Source organism: Amblyraja radiata, chromosome 1 (assembly GCF_010909765.2).
Source record: "Amblyraja radiata isolate CabotCenter1 chromosome 1, sAmbRad1.1.pri, whole genome shotgun sequence".
In the NCBI taxonomy this organism is placed as follows: Eukaryota; Metazoa; Chordata; class Chondrichthyes; order Rajiformes; family Rajidae; genus Amblyraja; species Amblyraja radiata.
The window spans coordinates 190,066,382-190,091,069 of NC_045956.1; positions in this window are offsets into that span (position 1 = coordinate 190,066,382).

Below are 24,688 nucleotides of genomic sequence, written 5' to 3' on the forward strand. Positions count from 1 at the left end.
CAGTTTCTTCCTACACATCTGTGGAGGAAGTGAACAGGCAATATTTCGGGTCAGCATTCTTCTTCAGATTGATTCAACAGTCCCTGAATATCCATTCACTGTGTAGGTCCTGCCCATGTTAGACGTCCCAAAACACCTCACATTTCTCTGCATTAAACTCCATTGTAGTGCGTGGGTCTCAAAAGGAAGCACGAAGTACAGTGTTTTGAGAGGCACCTTTTATTATGTTCCTCCCGGTTGTAGGGAAGTCCAAACGAGAGGAAGATGGCATCCAAACCCCTGCCTTTAAACCCTCTGGCTAAGGGCCGCCTCCGGACTGAACCACTCCTGTGCCGAGGGGTTCGACACTATGATGGCACGACCCTTGGGAGCTGCCACAGGATCCCCCCCCCCCCAGAACCAGAGGCACGAAACGCACCGGCGGGAGCACGACCCGGCCGGCCCGCGTGCGGAAGTCAGCCGCTCGTGGGGCTTGCGGAGGCATAGGTGGAGGGACAGGTCGAGGGACCGGCGGGAGGACAGATGGAGTGGCGCAGGAAGACGCAAGGGCAGTCCCTGAGGGCTGATGGCACGTGTGGGCGAAATGTCCCATGGCGGGACGTCGGGACGGGTGCGAGCCTGCCAACTCGCTCGCGAAGGCGCTTTAGGGTGGATGAGGGCGTTCCCTGCTGCCCCGGCACCGACGGCACGAACTCCCCGGGCACCGTGAGTGGCGACCCGTACACGAGCTCCGCTGATGATGAGGCGAAGTCCTCTTTGGGAGCAGTCCGGATGCCCAGCATGACCCACGGCAACTCGTCCATCCAGTCCGGGCCGGAGAGTCGTGCCTTCAGTGCTGCCTTTAGCTGCCGGTGGAACCTCTCCACCAGACCGTTAGCTTGCGGGTGGTAAGCCGTGGTGTGGTGTAGCCGCACCTCCAGCAAGCGAGCCATGGCTGACCACAGCTCGGAGGTGAACTGTGGCCCCCGGTCTGAGGAGATGTGCGCCGGCACCCCGAAGCGAGCAATCCAGTGCGCGGACAACGCACGAGCACACGTAACCGTTGATGTATCGGCCAACGGAATAGCCTCCGGCCACCGCGTGAAGCGGTCCACCATTGTAAGGAGGTGGGTGATGCCCCGGGACGGCGGGAGAGGCCCTACAATGTCAATGTGGAGATGGTCGAATCGCCGGTGAGGTAGACCAAACTCCTGGAGAGGCGTACGGACATGGCGCTGGATTTTTGCCGTCTGGCACGGAATGCAGGTGCGAGCCCAATGGCCAACCTGCTTGCGCAGACCGTGCCACATGAAACGAGCGGCCACTAGTGCCGTTGTCGCCCGGATTGATGGGTGAGCCAGTCCGTGGATCACCTCGAACACCCTCCGGCGCCAGGTGGCAGGGACGATGGGGCGCGGCTGACCGGACGACACACCACACAGGATTGTCACTCCCCCAGGACCGAGAGGGACATCCTCAAGGCGGAAGCCAAACTAGGCGGGCACCTCATCGTCCGTGAGCTGTGCCTCTGCCAGAGCAGAATAGTCAATTCCGGGCACCACCTCGAACACGGCGTTGATAGCGGGGCGGGACAATGCGTCGGCCACCCGGTTCTCTTTCCCCTCGATGTAGCGGATGGATGTCGTATACTCCGATATGTAGGCCAATTGCCGCTGCTGTCGTGCGGACCAGGGGTCGGAAACCTTCGCCAGGGCGCAAGTGAGCGGCTTGTGGTCCGTGTAGGCGGTGAACGGGCGGCCCTCTAGGAAGTAGCGAAAATGGCGCACTGCCAGGTACAGAGCGAGGAGCTCGCGATCGAACGCGCTGTATTTTGTCTGCGCACGGTTGAGGTGCCGGCTGAAGAAGGTCAGGGGCCGCCAACCTCCGCCCGTCAGTTGCTCCAGCACAGCACCAACCGCTGACTCCGAGGCGTCCACCGTGAGAGCAGTCGGGGCATCTTCCCGCGGGTGCACCAGCAGTACGGCCCAAGCAAGGGCCTCCTTCGCGCCGTCAAAAGCTGCCCCTGCCTCGTGGGTCCATTCAACGTTCTTGTTCTGCCCACCCGCCAGAAGTTGATACAGAGGCCGCATGATGTGGGGCACGGATGGCACGAAACGATGATAAAACGCCACCATGCCGACAAACTCCTGCAGGCCACGCACCGTGCGTGGGAGGGGAAACCGACGGATGGCGTCGACCCTGTCAGGCAGGGGAACCGCGCCTTGCTTGGCTGCGAAGGTGGGCGCAGTGCTCCTGGTGCGAGCGGCTGGCCACCAGGATGTCGTCCAGATACACAAACACGAAATCGAGGTCGCGACAAACCCCGTCCATTAGGCGCTGAAAGGCCTGCGCAGCGTTCTTGAGGCCGAACAGCATCCGAGTGAACTCGTAAAGTCCGAATAGCGTGATGATCGCCGTCTTGGGTACGTCATCCGGGTGAACCGGGATCTGGTTATAACCCTGTACCAGATCCACTTTTGAAAAAATTGTGGCCCCAGCCAAATGGGCGGTGAAGTCCTGGATGTGGGGTACGGGGTATCGATCCGGTGTTGTTGCGGCGTTCAGCCGTCGGTAATCCCCGCAAGGTCGCCAGCTCCCGCTCGACTTAGGGACCATGTGGAGTGGGGACGCCCAGTGGGCTGCTCGAAGGACGGACGATCCCCAAGGTCTCCATTGTGCGGAATTCCCGCCGTGCCAGACGCAGTTTATCCGGCGGCAGTCAGCGTGCTCGTGCATGGAGTGGTGGGCCGGTAGTCAGGATAAAATACACCACTCCGTGGCTGGGGGTCGATGATCGAAACTGTGGGGTCAGAATGTCTGGGAACGCGACCAAGATCCGTGCGAAGCGGGAGTCCACGGACGCCAGGGGCCGTCCCACCGGTTGATCCAAACGCAACGTGATCGGCTCCATCGTAGCGGCGTTGACCAAACGCTGACGCCTGATGTCCACCATGAGGGAATGCGCCCGGAGGAAATCGGCCCTGAGCAATGGTTGGGAGACGTCGGCAATGGTGAACCACCACGAGAAATGGCAGGAGCCGAACACGATTGGAACCATGCGCACTCCATATGTGCGGATGGGGCTGCCATTCGCCGCGGTGAGGACGGGCCCCCGCTTACCGGAACGAATGTCGGCCAGCGAAGGGGGCAGGACGCTGAGCTCCGCTCCAGTATCCACGAGGAAGCGGGTCCCGGAGCGCCGATCCCAGGCGAAAAGGCGGTGAATTTGGCCAGCCGCCGCGGGGACTATTGGCAGCCGGCCCAGGCGTTTCCCGGGAACGTGCACGGCTGGCGGCATTGTCGTGCTGCAGCACCCCAGCGCTGGTGGTACTAGCACCAGCGCCTCGTGTTGGTGCTACTTGGAGCTTGGCTGCTCCTGCTGGTGGTGCCTGCAGCTTGCTGGCGCTGGACTGCAGGTGCAGTACCCCTCACTGCCGCTGGGGGCGATCGTGCGGGCCGTCGGGCTGGAGCTGTCACTCCTTCCACAGCTCCCCCGCCCCACCGGAGGAAATCGGGAGCTGCCGGGGTGACGTCATCGGCGCGCCTGCCGACGGCCAGCGTGTTGACGTCATCAGGGCGCGTCGGCCTCAACACGACCCCGTCTCTGCTGACGGCCAGCGCGCTGACGTCATCAGGGCGCGCCATCCACAGCGCGTCGGCGCGCCTCCCGAGGGCCCTGAGGTCGGCAAAGGAGACGTCTGTGAGCTGCAGACCGTAGGCCGGCAGCAGATGCAGGTAGGTATACTCGAACAACAGGCACGGCGTGTGCCCGTCCAGCAGAGCCACCATATCCTTTAGGAGGCTAGATGGCCGTCGGTCGCCCAGGCCCCCCATATGCAGGATCCTACCAGCACGTTCCATCCTGCTTAGGCCATAAATCTGGAGCAGGAGCTCCTTGAGGCCGAGATATTTATCAGTGTCCGGGGGGGCTGCGAGGAAGTCCGTGACCTCTTCAACCGTGTCCTGGTCGAGGGCCCCCACCAGGTAATAGAAGCGGGTGGCATCGACCGTGATGCCCCGCAGGTTGAACTGGGCCTCCGTTTGCTGGAACCAGATGAGCAGCCGGGTGGCCCAGAAATTGGGCAGTTTCACGGAGACCGCGTCCAGAGACATGGCCGGGCCGGCCTGTGAGGAGGTAGGGCTTTCTCTTCTCTCCATCATGACGCCAATGGAGTGTCGGGGGTCACCAATGTGGTGCGTGGGTCTCAAAAGGAAGCACGAAGTACAGTGTTTTGAGAGGCACTTTTTATTATGTTCCTCCCGGTTGTAGGGAAGTCCAAACGAGAGGAAGATGGCATCCAAACCCCTGCCTTTAAACCCTCTGGCTAAGGGCCGCCTCCGGACTGAACCACTCCTGTGCCGAGGGGTTCGACACTATGATGGCACGACCCTTGAGAGCCGCCACACCATCAACCATTCCTCAACCCACCTGGCCAACTGATCAAGATCATGCTGCAATATTTGACGACCATCTTCACTATCTACAATACCAGCCTGTGTTTTATCATCTGCAAACTCCCTAATCATGCCATATACGTTCTCACTCAAATAGAGGGGTATAGGCAAATTGCAGGCAGGTGGGACTGGTGTAGATGTGACCTATTGGCCAGTGTGGGCAAGTTGGGCCAAACGGCCTGTTTCCACACTGTGAGACTATGAGTAGTTTTTACACAGAATGGTAGATGCCACCTCCCCCGACAGCACATTCTTGGCATATACTATTCTGTGTAAAAACTACTTAGATTCATAGTCTCACAGTGTGGAAACAGGCCGTTTGGCCCAACTTGCCCACACTGGCCAACATGTCCCATCTAAGACTATGTACTATGACTCTAGGACAATGACAACATTATGTTTAAGTAGCATTTTGACATGCCCATGAACAGGAAGGGAATAGAGGGATACAGACCATGTGTAGGGAAATGGGATTAGTTTAAATTAGCATCCTGATTTAGCACAGACATCGTGAGCCAAGGAGACTGTTCCTGCGTTCAGACCCAACTGTAGAGAGTTTTTCCAATAAGGGGCTAGAAGCAGATCTGAGCATTGAAATAATTGGGCAACACCACCTTCCAATCCTGCACTGATGCTGAAGCATAAAGTTCACTTCCTGTGGTGTTATCCCACAGAGTTCCCTGACATTCGCCACTGCTGTGACTTTCCACAGGGTGGCGGCAATAATATTCACTTCTTTTAAGGTGTGTTACTTATTGCTTATTTAAGTAACTATCTGGAAGAGATATTAATCGCTTTTATTGTCTTTCAGGTTTGCAATGAGAATAACAATTGTCACTGTGAAAAAGGCTGGGCTCCTCCCTTTTGCAATAAGAAGGGGCATGGAGGCAGTACGGAAAGTGGTTCTGAAACACCTACAAAAGAAGAAAAAGAAGCAGCGAGTTAGGTTCTTGAAAGTTCATCATTCTTCTCCCTTCCATGTTTCTCATCACTTTCTCATCATCGTGAACCTGTCGTGTTTTTACAGCTTTGTTCATTTACCAAAAGGATAGAATGTAAAATGAAGCTGAAGGATCAACAAATGACAGATGGAAAACATTTACAGATGTGGAAATCTGAAAAGAGATAATTATACTGAAAACGCAGAAGTGTCATAGTCATAGAGTGATACAGTGTGGAAACAGGCCCTTCATAGAGATATAGAGTGATGCAGTGTGGAAACAGGCCCTTCAGCCCAACCTGCCCAAACTGGCCAACAATGTCCCAGCCACACTAGAGTCATAGAGTGATGCAGTGTGGAAACAGGCCCTTTGGCCCAACTTGCCCACACCGGCCAACAATGTCCCATCTACACTAGTCATAGAGTGATACAGTGTGGAAACAGGCCCTTTGGCCCAACTTGCCCACACCGGCCAACAATGTCCCATTTACAATAGTCATAGAGTGATACAGTGTGGAAACAGGCCCTTTGGCCCAACTTACCCACACTGGCCAACATGTCCGAGCTACACTTGAGTCATAGAGTGATACAGTGTGGAAACAGGCCCTTCAGCCCAACTCGCCCACACTGGCCAACAATGTCCCAGCTACACTAGTCCCAACAGCCCGCGTTTGGTCCATATCCCTCCAAACCTATCCTAGCCATGTACCTGTCTAACTGTTTCTTAAATGTTAGGATAGTCCCAGCCTCAACTACCTCCTCTGGCAGCTTGTTCCATACATTCACCACCCTCTGTGAGAAAAAGTTACCCCTCAGATTCCAATTAAATCTTTTCCCCTTCACCTTGAACCTATGTCCTCTGGTCCTCGATTCCCCTACTCTGGGCAAGAGATTCTGTGCATCTACCTGATCTATTCCTCTCATGATTTTATACACAATAACATCTATAATAACATATGGAAAAGAATATTGCCAAGGTAGGGGAAATGGTCAACGTTTTCAAGAGTGTTGTCATCCATTTTTATAGTGGGCTGGGTAAACGGCTGGTTGGGTGGAGGTTGATGTAGGATCTGGGTCTTCTTGGTGTTTAAGGTTCGGCCCATGGCTCTGTATGCCTTGGCAGGCCTTCTGCAGAGTGTGCTGTAATGGCGCAGTCATTCACGTACTGAAGCTCCAAGATGGGGGTGTTACTGACTTTGCTCTTGGCCTTCAACCTATTAAGGTTGAAGAGCCCACCGTCAGTTCTGTAGAGGATTGGGATCATCTGTGGCAGCTCTTCACCAATGAGATGAAGTATGGCCGCAATTAAGCCGACAAACAGGGTGGGTGCGATGATGCATCTCTGTTTGACCCCCGTTTCCACAGTGAAGGGCTCAGACTCAGAGCCACAGTTGCTGAGCACTGTGACCGACATGCCAACATGTAGAAGCCTCAATATTCTGATGTACCTGTCATGACATCCGTACCTTGATAGTATGCTCCAAAGAGCCTGGCGGTCTACCGAGTGAAAAGTCTTTGTCGGGTCTATGAAGGCCATGTACAAAGGCTGCCGTTGTTCATGGCATGTTTCCTGGAGTTGGCGCACTGTGAATATCATGTCTGCTGTACCTCTGGATGGGCGGAGGCCACACTGTGATTCTGTGGGTATCTCCTCAGACAGAGGTAGAAGTCGGTTTGTGAGCACACGAGCAAGGACTTTGCCTGTTGTTGACAGGAGCGAGATGCCCCTGTTGGTTCCACTTTCAGCCTTGTCCCCCTTCTTGAAAATGGTCACTATTAGAGCATCCCTGAGTTCTGAGGGAAGTTCTTCTTTTTCCCAGACCTTGAGGAGTAGGGCGTGGATGTGGTACAGGAGCTCCGGTCCACCTTCCTTTCAGATCCCAGTTGGGATCCCATCTGCACCCGTGGCCTTGTTGTTCTTAAGGCATGTTGTTTCTAAAGCATTTGATGTCATCCCACACCAGAGACTGCTTCGGAAGCTTGACTTCTATGGTATTCGTTCCAACACGAAACGATGGATTTCCAGTTTCCTGACAAAACGTCTTCAGCGTGTGTGTGTGAACGGAAAGAGCTCCAATTGGCATCCAGTGTTGAGTGGTACACCCCAGGGCACAGTACTTGGCCCACACCTATTTTTGCTTTACATAAATGACATCCATGAAAAAGTCGCAAGTACGACCAGACTATTCGCTGATGATTGTTTGCTGTACCGTCCAATTAAGTCAGCTGATGATGAAGATGCTCTCCAAAAGGATCTCGATACTATGGTTGAGTGGTCACAACAATGGGGCATGCAGTTAAACCCTTCCAAATGTGAAACTATGCGTGTCACCAGAAAGAGGAATCCAGGCGAAACATCTTATAATATACTTGGTGACACCCTTGAAGAATCCAAACAAACCAAGTATCTTGGCATCAAATTGCAGAATGATCTGCGTTGGAATGGTTAGACTCATCATGCAACGGTGAAAGCAACAGGTGTCCTAAACTTTCTGAGGCGCAACTTTCATCATTGTTCAACTTCTGTCAAGGAGAAGCTATACTTCACCCTCGTTAGACCTCATTTGCACTACGCAGTTGTAACATGGGACCCATACACAAATAAAAACATTTCTTCCATCGAACGTATCCAAAGACAGGCAGCTCGATTTGTTACTAACACCTATGAGAGAGAAGCGAGTGTTACCAAACTTCTGAATTCTCTGGGGTGGAACCCTCTCCAAGACAGACGTGAAGCTCACCGTTTGACCTGTTTTTACAAATGTTAAATGGTCAGCTCGACATAGACTACAAGACCTACACCAAACCCAAACCAATTAGGAGCAGATGAGGGCATTCGATCCAATTTGTGATCCCAGCTACAAAGACAGATGTATACAGCAATTCCTTCTTCCCCCGCACAATTAAAGCATGGAATAATCTCCACCCAACTATAGTTACCCAACCAGATGCAACTAAATTTAAAGTAGCTCTTTCTTCCCAATAACCCTTTCTGGCTTAAGCCCTCCCTTCACCACCTCCAGTTTAAATTCCAGTTAGAATATTTTGGAGGACCAAGAAACCAAGAACCAAGAACCAAGAAACCAAGAACCGCTAAACTAGAAATCAGTTGGTTCATAACTCATTAACTCTGCAGTCCGTCTTTTCAATGTTGGGGTGAAGCGTCACCTATTTCTTTTCACCAGAGATGCTGTCTTTCCTGCCAAGATATTGTAGGTTGGCCATTTTTTGCCCATCTACAATGCTCCAAATGCAGCCTCATCAACATATAACCATCTAACAATCACAGCACGGAAACAGGACATCTCGGCCCTTCTAGTCCTTACTGAACACTTACTCTCATCTAGTCCCATCTACCTGCACTCAGAGCATAACCCTCCATTCCTTTCCCGTCCATATACCTATCCAATTTATTTTTAAATGATAAAATCGAACCTGCCTCCACCACATCCACTGGAAGCTCATTCCACACAGCTACCACTCTCTGAGTAAAGAAGTTGCCCCTCATGTTACCCCTAAACATCTGTCCCTTAATTCTCAAATCATGTCCTCTTGTTTGAATCTTCCCTACTCTCAATGGAAAAAGTTTATCCACGTCAACTCTGTCTATCCCACTCATAATTTTAAAGACCTCTATCAAGTCCCCCCTTAACCTTCAGTGCTCCAAAGAATAAAGACCTAACTTGTTCAACCTTTTTCTGTAACTTAGTTGCTGAAACCCAGGCAACATTCTAGTAAATCTCCTCTATTCTCTCTCTATTTTGTTGACATCCTTCCTATAATTTGGCGACCAGAATTGTACACCATACTCCAGAATTGGCCTCACCAATGCCTTGTACAATTTTAACATTACATCCCAACTTCTATACTCAATGCTCTGATTTATAAAGGCCAGCACACCTAAAGCTTTCTTTACCACCCTATCTACATGAGATTCCACCTTCAGGGAACTATGCACAGTTATTCCTAGATCCCTCTGTTCAACTGCATTCCTCAATTCGCTACCATTTACGTCCTATTTTGATTTGTCCTGCCAAGATGTAGCACCTCACACTTATCAGCATTAAACTCCATCTGCTATCTTTCAGCCCACTCTTCCAAATGGCCTAAATCTCTCTGTAGACTTTGAAAATCTACTTCATTATCCACAACACCACCTATCTTAGTATCATCTGCATACTTACTAATCCAATTTACCACACCATCATCCAGATCATTGATGTACATGACAAACAACAGTGGACCCAACACAGATCCCTGTGGCACCCCACTAGTCACTGGCCTCCAACCTGACAAACAACCATCCACCATTACTCTCTGGTATCTCCCATTCAGCCACTGCTGAATCCATCTTGCCACTCCTGCATTTATACCCAACAATTGAACCTTCTTAACCAACCTTCCATGTGGAACCTTGTCAAAGGCCTTACTGAAGTCCATATATACAACATCCACTGCTTTACCCTCATCAATTTCCCTAATTTCGTCTTCAAAAAATTCAAGAAGATTAGTCAAACATGACCTTCCAGGCACAAATCCATGTTGACTGTTCCTAATTAGACCCTGTTTATCCAGATGCTTATATATATTATCTCTAAGTATTCTTTCCATTAATTTGCCCACCACTGACGTCAAACTAACAGGTCTATAATTGCTAGGTTTACTCTTAGAACCCTTTTTAAACAATGGGACAACATGCGCAGTACGCCAATCCTCCGGCACCATTCCCGTTTCTAATGACATTTGAAATATTTCTGTCATAGCCCCTGCTATTTCTACCCTAACTTCCCTCAATGTCCTAGGGAATATCCTGTCAGGACCTGGAGACTTATCCACTTTTATATTTTTCAAAAGTGTCAGTACTTCCTCTTCTTTGATCCTCATAGTTTCCATAGCTACTCTACTTGTTTCCCTTACCTCACATAATTCAATATCCTTCTCTTTGGTGAATACCGAAGAAAATGAATTGTTCAATATCTCCCCCATCCCGTTTGGCTCTGCAGATAGCTGTCCACTCTGACTCTCTAATGGACCAATTTTATCCCTCGTTATCCTTTTGCTATTAATATAGCTGTAGAAAGCCTTTAGATTTACTTTCACCTTACTTGCCAAAGCAACCTCATATCTTCTTTTAGCTTTTCTAATTTCTTTCTTAAGATTCTTTTTACATTCTTTATACTCCTCAAGCACCTAATTTACTCCATGCTGCCTATATTTATTGAAGATCTCTCTCTTTTTCCGAACCAAGTGTCCAATTTCCCTTGAAAACCATGGCTCTTTCCAATTATTACTCTTTCCTTTCAACCGAACAGGGACAAAAAGATTCTGTACTCTTAAAATGTCACCTTTAAATGTCCTCCATTTCTCTACTACATTCTTCCCATAAAACAAAATGTCCCAATTCACTCCTTTTAAATCCTTTCGCATCTCCTCAAGCCTTTCTCCAATCAAAAATCTCAACCCTTGGTCCAGTTCTGACCTTCTCCATAATTATATTGAAACTAATGGCATTATGATCACTGGACCCGAAGTGCTCCCCAACACATACCTCCGTCAACTGACCTGTCTCATTTCCTAACAGGAGGTCCAGCACTGCCCCTCCTCTAGTAGGTACCTCTATGTATTGTTGCAAAAAACTATCCTGCACATATTTTACAAATTCCAAACCATCCAGCCCTTTTACAGAATGTTTCCCAGTCTATGTGTGGAAAATTAAAATTTCCCACAATCACTACCTTGTGCTTACTACTAATATCTGCAATCTCCTTACATATTTTCTCTTCCAATTGTCGCTCCCCATTTGGCGGTCTATAATACACCCCTATGAGTGTTGCTACCCCTTTCCCATTTCTCAGTTCCACCCAAATAGCCTCCCTAGACGAGCCCTCTAATCTATCCTGCCAAAGCACTGCTGTAATATCTTCCCTGACAAGCAATGCAACACCTCCACCTCTTGCCCCTCCAATTCTATCACACCTGAAGTTACGATATCCTGGAATATTTAGTTTCCAATCACAGCAATCCTGCAACCATGTTTCACTAATCGCCACAACATCATACTTCCAGGTGTCAATCCAGGCTCTAAGCTCATCCACCTTTCTTACAATGCTCCTAGCATTAAAATATACCCATTTAAGAAACCTTTTATTCTCTGTTTATTATCTTTTTCTTCTTTCTACCCTACATGTTGGGTCTGAGTGCTTCCCTTCTCTGCCTCCTGCCTCAGACACTGTCTACTAGCTTTCTCTATTTGAGTCCCTCCCCCCAACCGTTCTGGTTTAAAGTCTCCCCAGTAGCCTTTGCAAATCTCCCCGCCAGGATATTGGTTCCCCTCGGGTTCAAGTGCAACCCGCCCTTTTTGTACAGGTCACACCTTCCACAAAAGAGGTCCCAATGATCCAGAAATTTGAATCCCTGCCCTCTGCACCAGTCCCTCAGCCACGCATTTATCTTCCACCTCACTCCATTCCTACTCTCACTGTCGCGTGGCACAGGCAGTAATCCTGAGTTTGTTACTTTTGCGGTACTTCTCCTTAACTCTTCCTAACTCCCTAAATTCTTCTTTCAGGACCTCTTCTCTTTTTCTACCTATGACATTGGTACCTATATGTACCATGACCTCTGGCTCCGCTCCCTCCCATTTCAGGATATCTTGGTTCAGACACATCCCAGACCCTGGCACCAGGGAGGCAAACTACCATCCGGGTCCCCTGACTGCGTCCACAGAATCGTCTGTCTGACCCCCTAACTATAGAGTCCCCTATTACTATTGCCCTCCTCTTCGTTTCCCTACCCTTCTGAGCAACAGGGCTGGTCTCTGTGCCGGAGGCCCGGCCGCTGTCGCCCCCAATAGTACTCAAACAGGTGTACTTATTGCCAAGGTGTACAGCCACCGGGGTACTCTCTAGTTCTGCCTCTGCCCCTTGCCCCTCCTAACCGTGACCCACTTGTCTGCCGCCCATGGTCTTGGAGTGACCACGGGAGGCATCTTGTACAGCTATAACATAACATCATGTACAGCTGTAACATAACATCCCAATTTCTATACTCACCACTCTGACCGATGAAGGCCAATGATCCAAAAGCCTTCTCGACCAACCTATCTACCTGTGAGGCCACTTTCTGGGAACTATGTCACTGCACTCTGAGATCCCTCTGCTCTACAACACTCACCAGAGTCCCGCCATTCACTGTGAAGGTACTGCCCTGGTTTGACTTTCCAAAATACAACACCTCGCACTTACCTGCATGAAACTCCATGAATTGTTTTGCAGCCCACTTGCCGCACTGATCAACATCCTGCTGTGTTTTGTGATCATCACTATATTCGCTGATAAAGCACCTTCCACCATCACCCTCTGCTTCCTTCCATGAAGCCAATTTTCTATCCAGTCGGCTTGCTCCCCCTGGATCCTAGGCAATCAATTTTCGACAGGTACATGGGTTGGAAAGGATTCGAGGGAAATAGGTCAACTGCAGACAAGTGGGATTAGCATAGAGATTAGGATCTTGGTTGGCACAGACGAGATGGCCAAAGGGCTTGATGGCAAAGGGCTTGATTGTATAACTCCATGTACTCTCATCTGTGGACAAGGAGTAGCGCTGGATCTAGTGCTGTCCAGTATTCAGTCAGCCCATGACTTCCCAGCATGATGTCCAGACTTAAATAATTGACCATTGACAGTTGTGATCCACTGGCAAAATTTAATGTGATCCACCCGTCTTTCAGGTCAATGATTCCAAATGTTAAGCAACTCATTGGAATGCACTTGGAGGCTGCTAACTATATAATCTCTCTTCTGTTTCATTAGAAAAGGTTAATCTGATTCCCCTGGCCATTATAATCATGGCACCCGCATTGGGAGTGCCAATTTTAGGATACACCCTCCGGAACTGCAAAGTTAAGAAGAAGACTAAACCAAGTGGAAGAGCTGCAGTGAAAACTGTTCAAAGTGCTAGTTCCAGGTAAGGTTAAAACATACTGACTGGAAACGGCTACAAATGTGGAGGAATATAAGGGTAAAGGATGAAGAGTGTGAGCAACAGAGGATTAAGGGAGTTGTGAGTCTGTGGAATTCTTTGCCTCAGAGGGCGGTGGAGGCCGGTTCTCTGGATACTTTCAAGAGAGAGCTAGATAGGGCTCTTAAAGATAGTGGAGTCAGGGGATATGGGGAGAAAGCAGGAACGGGGTACTGATTGTGGGTGATCAGCCATGATCACATTGAATGGCGATGCTGGCTCGAAGGGCCAAATGGCCTACTCCTGCACCTATTGTCTATTGTCACAGAGTTAAACAGCACGGATAAAGGACCTTTGGTCCAACTTGCCTATGCCGACTAAGATGCTACGCTAGTCCCACCTCCCCATGTTTGACTTATATCCATCTAAAACCTTCCTATCCATGTGTGCACCTGTCCAAATGTCTTTTAAATGCTGTTCTAGTACCTGCCTCAACAACCTCCTCTGGCAGCTCGTTTCAGTTTGTTCCATATACTCACCACCTTCTGTGTAAAAATAGTTGCCGTTCAGCATCCTGTTCAATCTTTCCCCTCTCACATGAACATTCTCGCCAGCTGTTAAAGGGACAAACCTATTCCTGTTGTCTTGTTGCTGTTGTATCGCACGTGAATTGGTGTCATTCAATCAAACTCTTCCAGTCCTCATGGTAATGATAAGTCTTTATCACTAACACATGGAACTTACAACAGCACAGCAAAGGAATAGTGTCCTCAGCCCATAATAGACAATAGGTGCAGGAATAGGCCATTCGGCCCTTCGAGCCAGCACCACCATTCAATGTGATCATGGCTGATCATCCACAATCAGTACCCCGTTCCTGCCTTCTCCCCATATCCCCTGACTCCGCTATTTTTAAGAGCCCCATCTAGCTCTCTCTTGAAAGCAGCCAGAGAACCGGCCTCTGAGGCAGAGAATTCCACACACTCACAACTCTCTGTGTGAAAAAGTGTTTCCTTATCTCCGTTCTAAATGGCCTACCCTTTAAGGTGATGGGAGAGGGGCGTGGCGGGGGGTAGATTAGAGGTTTAGAGGTTACCTAAAATTGGAGAATTCAGTGTTTATACTGTTGGGTACTCCTTCTTCTTCTTGTAGGATTCCGGCAGTGTAGACGCTGCTAAGCGTATTACTGCGCTCCACAGGTCAAAGTTTGAACTAAATCCTTACATACAGTCCTGTAACTTGCAGGAATTGAAGAACAGCCCTGGATATCAGTTGATGTTTCTCACTGTGTCCAAACAAAGATGAAACAGAAAAAGCCTCAACTCCAAGTCCTGTCAGTCTAACAAACAATACTTCTCTTTCTACCCTGTACTTTTTACATTCTAGGAAAACATGCTTAACTGTCTCATTACTCCCACATTCACACAAGCCAGAAACATGTTTCCCTACAATGCACAAATAGTAATTTAACCCACAGTGTCCCAACCTCAATCTACACAGTTTAACTGAGTCCCTACGGGACAAAGATGTACAGAAACATATTTTCCTAACTTCAGATTGTATAGAAAAGTAGTGTCTACCCCTGACTTCCATTTCCCATCCTCTCTGCCATTCTTTTGTTAAGCCCTCTTTAATTATTTCTCTCAGTTCCACTCTCCCCAATAATACATGGATATCTATTTCTCTTCTTAAACTCTCCTTTGCTATGAGGTCCACCTGCTCATTCCCCCTCACCCCAGCATGCCCGGGAACCCAGCAAAAAGTGATGTTACACGCAAACCCAATTCTAAAAAACACACTCATGATTTCATTTAGAATGTCAGGACGTGCTTTAGATTTCCCTACTCTTAAAGTTTCAAGAGCAGCTGCAGAATCAGAACAGATAATGACTTCACTAAAACTGGCTTCCTCAATCCACCATAGAGCCCATTGAATTGCCATTAATTCAGTCGTGAGAACAGAGCTTCCATCAGAAATGCGCCGGCCAATCTTCAACCCAAGCTGCTCCACATACACTCCAAACCCAGCTCTCCCACTAACTGGATCTTTAGATCCATCTGTAAAAACAATCAAAGTGCTCTCACTGATTGAATTAAGATATTCCACTATTCTTGGAGTCACCTCGCGCTTATCTTTTTCCTGAAGAAAAGCAAGCTCAATAAACAGTTCAGGAAGAACCCAATAGGGCACAGGTAGCCATATTGTATGCTCTATAATACCCCCTTGTTCCAAACCCAGCTTCTTAACCCACTGATTTATAATGACAAAAAATGTGTTATATTTGTTACCATCATCTACCTCTTGCAACAAACACCTTGCTGGGAAGGTATCATTACACCCACAAAGTTTAGCCCAGTAATGTAACCCTAGCTTAATGCGCCTTAACCATAAGGGCATTTCTCCCATTTCAACAATCAGGGCAGGGACTGGGGAAGTCCTGAAGGCTCCACAGCAAAGCCTCAAAGCCTTTGCCTGCAACACATCTAGCCTAGCCAGAACAGTTTTAGACGCAGACCCATACACAAAACACCCATAGTCAAGAGAAGATCTGATCATGGCCTGATAAATTAGCAGCATTGTCTCCCTGTTGGCCCCCCACTCACACCCAACCAGACTTCTCATAACATTCAGAACTTTTCCACACTTCTACTGTTGGGTTGTTGAATGTTAAATCCTTTAATAGCCTTTGGCAGTGGACAAATGTTTTGATACTACTCATCGCTATGACCACACTCTGTTACACAGCCTGTCTCTTGGTGGTGGAGGGTCAGCTAGACCAGGAATCGTCTGGCCAGGTGATGTCCAGAGGTGGGCCAGGTGCAGCAACTCCCTAGCATTGTCAATTTAGGGAATTAACCCGTGCAGTCGGTAACACATTCATTAACATTTCCTCTCTATTTAGTGCTCCATTGGTTGTCTCTGCTGAAGTCCACTCCCACATCACACTCTGAGCTGGTAAGTGAATGCAATAAAGGTCATGTTATTGTCTTGTGCAGCCAAGTGGTTCTATCTACTCTAATGACAACCATAAAGAACATGAAACATACAAGCCATAGTGCTGTGCAGCACAGAAACAGCAGGGCTCGAAATTAACGGTTGCCCGGGTGCCATTGACCACTCAAAGTGCAGCCGGTCAACCTAAATGCCGACTCATTTTGCCCGGCTAAGCAATCAAATACTGGTTTATACCGATAGACACAAAAAACTGGAGTAACTCCGCCGGTCAGGCAGCATCTCTGGAGAATAGAAACGTGACATTTCGTGTCGGCGGCGGCGGTTGTATTCGTCTAGTATCTTTGATTGTGGGGCAAAAATACTAGGTGCGTGGTGGCGAAGGATCCGAGCGAATGACGGGCTAAGAACAGCAGCAGCAGCGGCAACAGCGGCCTCGACAGCGACCCTCCTCCTCCCGCACCCCGCCCGGCGAAAGGAACCTCCCTCTCCCCCTCCACCCGGCCTCGGCGTGCGGGAGGGGATGTCGGCCACTGCTTGCAAATCCGCCAACGGCGCTTTCACAACCCCTCCCACAGGCCGAGGTCGGGAGGAGGGAGAGAGTGAGGGGGAGGCAGAGGCCTGCTTCCGCCGTCTGAAGCAGCTGCACGACAGATCCTATAGCTATAGTATCTTTGAGCTGCACCGCTCGGCGCCGCACCTTGTCAGCTGGCGGAGGAGGGGAGGCAGTGGCGTGGAGGCGGCGGCACTTTGGCGTTGGACAGGGACGGCCAAGGCAGCGGGGCGATGTTGTCCGAGGAGCGCTGACCTTCCTTCCTCCCCACCTCCTCTGCACCTGCTGTCTTGTACGCCCCCCTCCACCTCCCTTATCCTGGGACCCCTCCTCTACATCCCGCACTGATCCCCATTCCCTCCTCCTCTATTCAGTCCTCACTGACATCCCCTGTGCTCCCCTCCCCATCTACCCCCCCCCCAATCTATTCATCACCCTACCCACCTCGCATTGATTCTCCTGCCACGCCCCTCCCCCCCTCCCGCCATTCATACTGCACTGATCCTCCCATTCATCCCGTACTGACCCACCCTCCAATTACCCTGCACCAATCCCCCCATCCATCCTGTAGTGATCCTCCCATTCATCTTTTACTGATCCCCCATTCATCTTTTACTGACCCCCCATTCATCCTATAGTGATCCCCTCATGTATCCTGTACTGATCCCCTCATGCATCCTGTACTGATCCCCTCATTCATCCCGTACTGATCCCCCATTCATCCTATACTGATCCCCTCATTCATCCTGTAGTGAATTCCCATTCATCCTGCACAGACCCTCCGATCCACTGTCCTGACCCCCCCCCCCCAATTCATCCTGTACTGATCCCCCCCATTCAACCTGTGCTGACCCCCCCCCCCAATCCATCCTGTACTGATCCCCCCCATTCAAGAAGAATGGGGGGAACAGTTTGAAGAAGGGTCTCGACCCGAAATGTTGCATATTCCCTTAGCTCCATAGATGCTGCCTCACCCACTGAATTTCTGCAGCATTTTTGTCTACTCCCATTCATCCTGTACTGATCCGCCCCCTCATCCTTCCGTACTGACCCCCCATTCAACACCACTGACATCTCCCCTCACAATTTTACATACTCCAACCAACACGTACTAATTCACCTGCCTCATTCCATCCATTCTGCACCGATTGCCTTCTCAAACCCCCCACCGCCATCTATCCACCCCGCACTGATTCACACACACCCTGACCCTATTGTGCATCATGGTCTTCAGAGCGAACATTGACTATGTTTGATAACGGAATGCAATCAAATGTGTTTTAATTCCCAATGTTATTATATGTTTAGACACCTTTAAACATATTACCAAAAGAACATTTGCTGCAGTTAAGTCCTTTGGCCATCTCTTGTCAGTTAGTGTAATTTTTAACCTGTCAGATGGGTATAGTCGGTTTTAACAGCTATTATCATAAAATGCCTTTAGAAATGTCTTTGCAACCTGTATATTTTATTATGGATAAATTATGTGGGAAGCGAGAATGTTGCTATGCCAATAGCAATAACGCCCCATGCTAGGGCCATGTCATGGTCATTTTCGATCCTTCACAGAAAACATGCTTGCATCAATTGCAATATGTAAAAAGAGTTGAGATATTGTATTATAATTTTGCTGCATGTCATTGCGGTATATATAATGTCTTGATTGGTGAATATGTTTAGTTTGTGACTTTATTTGAAGCAGAAATAATATGTGAATGTAGCCAAAAGTGCTGGAGAAACTCAGCGGATGAGGCAGCATCTATGGAGCGAAGGAAATGGGCAACGTTTCGGGCCGAAACCCTTCTTCAGACTGATGGGTTTCGGCCTGAAACGTTGCCTATTTCCTTTGCTCCATAGATGCTGCTGCACCCGGTGAGTTTCTCCAGCACATTTGTCTACCTTCGATTTTCCAGCATCTGCAGTTCCTTCTTGAACACAATATGTGAATGCTTCATTGAGCATAATTCCAACTGGTAACTACGCACTTCGTCCAAGCACATTATCACACGCTTCATGCAAACCGTCTTAAATGACCACCTAAATTGTTATTTGGCAACCTAAAAAGCTGCCAAGGTTGCCCGGCTGGCAACAAGGAAAAAAAGTTAAGCAAGAGCCCTGCTGTAACAGGCCCTTGAGTTGCCTGCATTCGGCCTATAGTCTAAATCCTTCCCATCCATACAGCTGTCAAAATCTATCTATCTATATTATATTACTAAAATTCTCCACTTGTTTGTTTGTCTGTGTGCGTGTCTGTGATGAGTGTGATCCTGAAATTACACCAAAACGGTACACGATAGCACTACAATTTGTGGCCCACCTTACTCACCATTGTCATGTGGTTTGTTGTATCAAGTTTCATTCAGATTGATGTTATATTTTACAAGTTATTCACATGTTAAACTGTTCAAAATTCACTTTTCACTTAAAAAAATCAAACTATTCACTTTAAAACTTGCCCTGCCCTTTTCAATGTTAACAAATGAAAGGACTCCCATTGCAATGAGAGATTTGTTACATTGTTGTAAGGGGAGGGAGCGAGTGGGGGAGAGGAGAAGAAGAGGGCGAGGATTGTTGTTTAATGTTATTTAAACATTGTGTTCAGTGGAGAAGTGGGATGGGGGAGGTGAGAAGTGGGGGAGTGGGGAGATACAGGGAGAGGAGGGGGTAGGGAGGGAGGGAGCGAAACGTGAGGGTGGGAGTGTGGGATGGGAGGAGGAGAGGGGAAAGAAGAGGGAGGGTGAAGAGGAGGGGTAGGGAGTGCTGGGAGATGAGGGGAATCAGCCGCACCTGCGCAGTTGGGTGCTATGGGTGAGTGGTGGAATATTGCATTGGGGGAACGGGGTCCAACGGGTCCCACTTAGACTAGTGCCTTTTAAAAGTTGCAATGTATCTGCTTCTATGGCTACCCCCGGGAGCTTTTTGCCTCTTGTTTTTAAACACTTTCACCAGCCTGGTCAATCTCAACACCAAAAATACAAAGAGAAAATGCTGGAAATACTCAGCAGGTCAGGCCATATATGTGGGAATAGAAACAATGCGAGCATTTAGTTTGAAGACTTTGTCAGAATTGGAATGGATATAAAAGGGTGTGAAGCTTTCGAGTGGGCAGGGAGGAGAGGTTGTGAGCACAGGGATAAGCTGTACACCAGGTTATGTGATCAATGAGTGAATGGAAGCAGTTATTAGAGTGAGAACATTCTCCAAAGACTCCAGGAGTTATGAGATGTAGATCAGTTAGGCCCGCCCAGCTGCTCATGTTGTGCACTTCCTCCTCTTCAGGATAGAAACACAAGGGAAGAAAAGGGAAAATCGAACAAAAAAAACCAAGCTGAGCCAATGTCACAGAGAAATTGGGTTATCTGAGTTATAGAATTGTCTGTCTTTCTATACTCAGTATGGAGTCTACAAGGTATACAGACAGATCTGTGGCCTCCTGAACCTTTACAATGAGGACCAAGACAAGCTCATTGAGTAGCAAGTCACACTGCAATCTTCAGCACTCAAGAACTAATGAGGATGGGTAAAACCATGGCTGATTATCATCTTCATATAGATTGAATCAATCAAATTGGAAATAATATATTGGAAATATATGATGCAAGATTATTTCAGTTTAATTTATTATTGTCACCTTCACCAAAGTACAGTGAAAAGCTTTTGTTTGTCCACTATCCAGTCAAAAAGACTATATATTAATCCAATCAAGCTGCCATTGTGCATGGTAAAGGTGCAACATTTAGTGCAAGATATAACATTGAAGTCTCATAAATCTGAGTAAAGGTGTCCAATGAGGTAGGTTCGAGGTCAGGGCTACACTCTAATTCAAGGGTTCACAACCTGGGTACATTTGTTGATTCTGGATTTGTACATATTTTGCCTCATTGACTGACTGTGTTTGGTTCTGGTATACCGGTATCTGTTCATTATTAGTTGTTCATAAATAAGTGAAATAACATTATTATGTGCTATTAAAGTTGCCAGGGGTAAACGGAACGAGAAAGGTTGGGAACCCCTGCTCTAGTTGATGAGACGACCATCCGGCTGCCTAATAACAGCTGGGAAGAATCAGTTTTTGTTAAAAATAGAGAGGACATAGATGGGGTAGGATCGTCAATAGTCTTTGTTCCAGGATGGAAATGTCAAATGGAAGAGTGGGAGAGTTTAAAGGAGATGTGTGGGGCAAGATTTAATTTTACAGAGTAGTGGGTGCCAGGGAGGTGGTGAAGCAGCTATAATAATAACATAACAACGTTTCAGTCAGGCACATGAATGCACAGAGGATGGAGGGATAAAGACTACATACAGGCAGGTGGGATTTATTTAAATTGGCAGCATGGTCGACACTGACATGGGCCAAAGGGCCTGTGCTGTATCGGTCTATGTGTGAGGTGGAAATGATACTGAGGAGAGATTGAATCAACTTGGATTGTTTTCTCTGGAACGTCAGAGATTGAGGGGAGATTTGATAAAAGTCTATAAAATTATGAGGCACAGACAGGCTAGGCAGTCAGAACTTTTTTTCCTGGGGTGGAAGTGTCCAACACTAGAGGGAATAACTATACAGAGATGTGCAGGACAGAGTGGTGGGTGTGTGGAACACATTGCCAGGGGTGGTGGTGGAGGCAGGAGACATCGTGCCGTTTAAGAGGCTTTAGATAAGCAGATGTAAGTGCAGGGAATAGAGGGTATGGAACATGTACAGCCAGATGAGATCAGTTTAACATGGTAAACATTGTGGACTGAAGGGCTCGTGCTTGTGCTATGTTCTATGTTCCATACAACATTCTCGGGGAGTTGCCAAAATTCTCAGGCAATCAGCTCCACAGAACTGAATATACCATTTTCCAAGTGTTTCCAGTTTAATTTGATATCAAAGGGCAGATACTAGCATGGATAGCAGGTTGGCTGGATGGCAGAAGGCAAAGAGTGGCAATAAAGGTTTTATTTTCTGGTTGGCTGCCAGTGACTAGTGGAGTTCCACAGGGATCAGTGCTGGGGCCGCTACTCTTCACGTTGTATATTAATGATTTGGACGAGGGGATTGATGGCTTTGTAGCTAGATTTGCAGATGGTACAATGATAGGTGGAGTGACAGATAAATACAATGACAGGTAGTGTAGAGAAAGCAGGGTCTCTGCAGAATGACTTGGACAGGTTGGGAGAGTGGGCTGAGAAGTGGCAGATGGAATATAATGTAGCAAAGTGTGGAGTCATGCATTTTGGTGGTAGGAATAAAGGCATAGACTGTGTTCTAAATGTGGAGAGAATCTAGAAATCAGTGAAAAGGTACGTGGGAGTTATAGTGCAGGATTCCCAAAAAGCTCATTTGAGTTGAATCAGTAGTAAATAAAGCAAACGCAATGTTAGCATTTATTTCAGGAGGACGAAAATACAAAAACAGGGCTCTATAAGGCGAGGGTCAGACCGCATTTGGAGTATGGAGAGTATTGAGTACTGACAATTATCCCAGGAATGAGTGGAAGATTGCATTTGATGAGCTTTTGACGGCACTGGGCCTGTACTCACTGGAGTTTAGAAGGATGAGTGGAGACATCATTGAAACTTACCAAACAGTGAAAGGCCTGGATAGAGTGGATGTGGAGAGGATGTTTCCACTAGTGGGAGAGTCTAGGACCAGAGGTCATACCCTAAGAATTAGAGGACTTTCGTTTAGGAAGGAGATGAGGAGCAATTTCATTCGTCAGAGGGTGCTGAATCTGTGGAATTAATTGCAACAGAAGGCTGTGGAGGCCAAGTCAATGGATATTTTTAAGGCAGAGATAGATAGATTCTTGATTAGTACGGGTGTCGGGGGATATGGAGAGAAGGCAGGAGAATGGTCTATAAGGCGCTGGTTAGGCCGCATTTGGATTACTGTGAGCAAATTTGAGCCCCATTTCTGAGGATGTGCTGGCTCTAGAGGGGGTCCAGAAGAGGTTTACAAGAATGATTCCAGGAATGAGTGGGTTAACATACATATGATGAGCTCTTACTCGCTGGAGTTTAGAAGGTTGAAGGGGGACCTCTTTGAAACTTACAGAATAATGAAAGGCAAATATAAAGTGGATGTGGAAAGGATGTTTCCACTGGTGGGAGAGCCACGGACCAGAGATCATAGCCTCAGAATTAACTTCTTTACTCAGAGGGTATTTAATCTGTGGAATTCATTGCCACAGAGGGCTGTAGTGGTGGTCGTCAGTGGATATTTTTAAGGCAGAGATGGACAAATTCTTGATTAAAACGGGTGTCAAGGGTTATGGGTATAAAGCAGGAAAATTGGATTAGGAGGCAGAGATCAGCCATGATTGAATGGCAGAGTAGACTCGTTGGGCTGAAAGGTCTAATTCTACTTCTCTAACTTGTTAACTTTGTGAATGGGGTTAAGAGAGAAAGATAGATCAGCCGTGACTGAATGGCAGAGTAGAGTAGATTGCCTCATTCTGCTCCTATCACTTTTAAACGTGAATATAAAATAATAATATTAAGAATTGATTACATACATTATAGGATTACCCAACCAGGTGTTTTGCAAATCTAATGGCATAGCTCTGTCATCTCATGGACAGAAGAATGACAACTCTTTGGTCTCTTCCTCATTTGAAGCAGTTCGTTCAGTTGATTGTCACGTGAAAAGGTAGAGTGAGAAGCATTTGTGGCGTGCTATCTGGTCAGCAGAAAGACAATACATGAATACAGTCAAGCCATTTACAGTGTATAGATACATGATAAGGGAATAACGTTTAGTGCAAGGTAAAGCCAGCAAATTCTGATCAAGGATAGTCCGAGGGTCACCAAAGAGATAGATAGTAGTTCAGCGCTGATCTCTGGTTGGGGTAGGATGGTTCAGTTGCCTGATAACAGCTGGGAGAAAGTGTCCCTGAATCTGGAGGTGTGCGTTTTCACACTTCTGTACCTTTTGCCTGATGGGAGAGCGGAGAAGAGGGAGTGGCCAGGGTGCGACTCGTACTTGATTATGCTGCTTGTCTTGCCAAGGCAGCATGAGGTATAAATTGAGACAATGGAAGGGAAGTTGGTTTGTGTGATGGTCTGGGCTGCGTCCACAATTCACTGCAATTTCTTGAAGTCTTGGATGGAGTTGTTTCCAAACCAAGCTGTGATGCATCCCGATAAAATGCTTTCTATGGTGCATCTGTAGAATGCCCTAGGCTCTGTCCCTGAATAAGAACAATAACTATTTCATGACCTTATGAGTCCTGATCAGACTGTTGCAGTACTGTGAAGAGGCCTGGCTCTGAGAGACCGCTGGGTGAAAAATGGCTGTCCCACAATACCCAATCAGTTTTTTTTTTGTATAATATGTAGCTATCCTCCATTTTGTAGAATGTTTACTTAAACGTTATTAGAGTCATAGAGTGATACAGTGTGGAAACAGGCCCTTCAGCTCAACTCTCCCACACCGGCCAACATGCCCCAGTTACACTAGTCCCACCGGTCTGTGTTTGGTCCATATCCCTCCAAACCTGCCCTATCCATGCACCTGTCTAACTGTTTCTTTAATGTTGTGATAGTCCCAGCCTCAACTACCTCCTCTGGTAACTCGTTCCATACACCCACCACCCTGTGTGTGAAAAAGTTACCCCTCAGATTCCTATCTTTTCCCCTTCACCTTGAACCTATGTCCTTTGGCCCTTGATCCTTTACCCTACTCTGGGCAAGACACTGTACGTCTAACCAATCTATCCTCTCATGATCTTATACACCTCTATAAGATCACCCTTCATCCTCTTGCGCTCCATGGAATAGAGTCCCAGCCTACTCAACCTCTCCCTATAGCTCACACCCTCTCGTCCTCGCAACATCCTCATTAATCTTCTCTGTACCCTTTCCAG